The sequence below is a fragment of the Urtica dioica genome, chromosome 1 (genome assembly GCF_054948205.1).
Source record: "Urtica dioica subsp. dioica isolate 48M chromosome 1, U.dioica_male_clone48M_v1_H2, whole genome shotgun sequence".
Taxonomy (NCBI): domain Eukaryota; kingdom Viridiplantae; phylum Streptophyta; class Magnoliopsida; order Rosales; family Urticaceae; genus Urtica; species Urtica dioica.
Genome location: NC_142756.1, coordinates 3,905,342 through 3,908,213, shown reverse-complemented (window position 1 = coordinate 3,908,213; position 2,872 = coordinate 3,905,342). Strand labels below are relative to the sequence as shown.

Here is a 2,872-nt window from a genome sequence, read left to right as displayed (position 1 = left end):
AGGATGTCTAACTCGATGTTCCTATCTATTTCTGGCTCTTCTAAATAAAGTTCAAATTAAATTATGGATGAGAACATGTAAATTCTGAGGAGACATCTCATCAAACTCCTACATTAAATAATCAAAATAAATCAAGACAAGTTTCATAAAAGAAAGTATATTTAATTAAGTTAAAGACTATTATTAAAAGAATAATACTTCACATACCTTGAAGATTTCATTTATTGGTTCCCGTTGATTGTTATCATTTGTTGGACTTTTAATAGCAAGTGGTGGTGGTGAATGCTTCTTTGATCTCTCACAATACTCCTAAACGATAAAGTACATTTTCCTTTTCACTTGCATGAAAGAATCATTTCCATAAAGCTTTCTATAAATATAATCAACAAATTGGAGCTTGTATCGGGGATCCAAGATGCAAGAAATAGCTAGAGTAAGATAGAAGTCGGTCCAATACTTTTGAAACTTAATCCACATTTGAGTTGTCATAGTCTTCAAGTACTCATCGCCATCACTTTATCTATATTTTTGAAGAGTCACACAACATTGCCATATATAGATGGAAAATATAAGTTCGAAGTAGGATATTTGGTACCCGAAAATTTGAGGGTAGCATCGTAGAACAACTTCAAAAAATATTGGATCTTTACAACTTTCTCCCATACTCCTCTTCCGTAGGATAATGCTTGTAGTTGGAATTGGTCAAGTGTAAATGGTGAAAGGCACAACAATAATGTTTAGCATTCTCAAACATGAGATAAGTGGAGTTCCATCTAGTTGGCACATCTTGATTCAACCATTTAATATAACCCATAGAAACCAACTTCACGCAATCCGATAATTTATCTTTTCTAATTTGAGATACTTTGAAATATTTGACACTATCTCGAATCTTACCAATGGAGCTATCAATTTGCTTCAAACAATCGTGCACAAAACTAGATTGAGGATATGAGCACAACATCGCATTTGGAAGAAATCACCATCGGAAAAAAGGAATGCAATTGACTCCTCAACAACATAAACATCATTTGAAGAAGCATCATCAAATGTAACACTAAAAACGTTTTCCTCGAGTCCCTATTCGCAAAGAAATCCATGAAGTTTCTCAGACAACGCAATGTCGATGTGAGGTGGTGGCATATAACTAAAATTCAGGATGCGCTTTTGCAATTTCTAATCTTTATCAATGAAAGAGCAACGAGACTTATATACCCTTCAGAAGTCAATGAGTTCCACGCATCATATGTAAAAATAACTCGACCCGGAACACTCTCTGATAGCCTCTTGAGTCGAAGTTTCTCTTTATGGTACAATTTTATAGCATCAGCCTTTGTAATGTTTCATGAAACTAATTGAATATCAGGATATAAATACTGAAATATTTCTCTTATTCCTTCATACTCCACAAAAGAAAAAGATAGTTCATGTTTAATCATGGCTGCTATAATCAATTCACGAAACTTCTCATGATTAAATTTGCCTCCACTGAGTGTCAATGCTCCACAACTTTTAGTCAACAACATTAATTTGACCAATATCTTCATTAGACTTTTGTAGACATTCTTATAGATGCTACTTCATACTACCAGTTCCATTCTTTGTACATGCGACACAAACTACCCCGCATCTAGAGCACTTGGCCTTTTGCTTTTTATCAACTCCAATGGGAAGTTCAACAAAATAATTCCACACATCAGAGGTTTTTGTCCTATTTCTTTTTGCACTAACTTCCTCAACCGATGCATCGACTGTTTGCTCAACTAATTCAGAATCATAATCCATTATAGCATGTAAAAAATAGAAAAAAAAAACACACACACACACCAAAAACAAACACACTTTACACTCTGTGGCCAAAATCAGAAGTTCAACTCTGTGGCCAAAATCAGAAGTTCAACAAAGAACAAAATTACACATTCAATTCCTAATTATAGAAGCAATACACATATTCATAAATTCAATTTCAATCGCATAACCAATACCCAAATTCACATATTTAATCCAAGTGACTCTCTAACCAATATTCATACGATTGGCATTAAAGAAACTAAAAGCCTAGCACACGGAATCGTTTCAAAAACAACTTCTAAAATCAGATTCAAAATCAACAATAACAAGGTTTAAAATCGGAGCTCTAAAATTGGACTAAAGCAACCACAAAGAAATGAAGAAGAACGAAAAATAACTAAGAAGAAGACGAAAAGAATCAAAATCAGAATTCTAAAATCATATTCAAACAACCACAGAAAAACAAACACGAAGGACGGAGAAGAACGAAGAATAACCTAGAGACGCCGGCGACGAATAACGACTCCGATTCCGGCGAAGAAGGACGAACAACGACTCCGACTCCAGCGACGAACAACGAATCAGACGAACCTCCTCTTCTTCCTCCTCATCCTACTCCTCCTCATCTCTCTCTCTCCAAAATCGCTTTCGCGCGATTTTCTTCTTTCTTTCTTTTTTGGGATTTTTTTTTTATTTTTGACCGAATTTTCTTGTTCCCTTTCTCGTCTCTACTGTGTCTATGCTTGCAATTTTTTCCTTTATTTTTTCACACAAAAATTAGGCCAAATTTCAAGAGAAAAGGGAGGGGGAAAATATTAGATTGAAATTTCATGTAGAAAAATGGAGAGAATGTTATGGAGGGATGTCAAATCTTAATATTAATCTAAAAAATTATAGTTACATGAAATAATAAGTTTATAATTAGGAGAATTCGAAAAAATAGAATATGATAGAAATAAAATTGTATATTATACGCTATTATGATGCTATTGTTAATGTGATTGTGAATTGTGAAATGTGATTGTTCGATGTGAATTGAAATCAAATAACATTGAATACGATACGCTATTATGAGACAATT

The 2,872-nt window shown here is 33.7% G+C and overlaps 1 pseudogene; it reads right to left on the bottom strand.

Moving 5' to 3' along the window:
* Positions 1-309: 309 nt before the first annotated feature.
* LOC149406514 (zinc finger BED domain-containing protein RICESLEEPER 2-like) lies at positions 310-1,785 on the bottom strand (annotated as a pseudogene).
* Between the last annotated feature and the right edge of the window lie 1,087 nt (positions 1,786-2,872).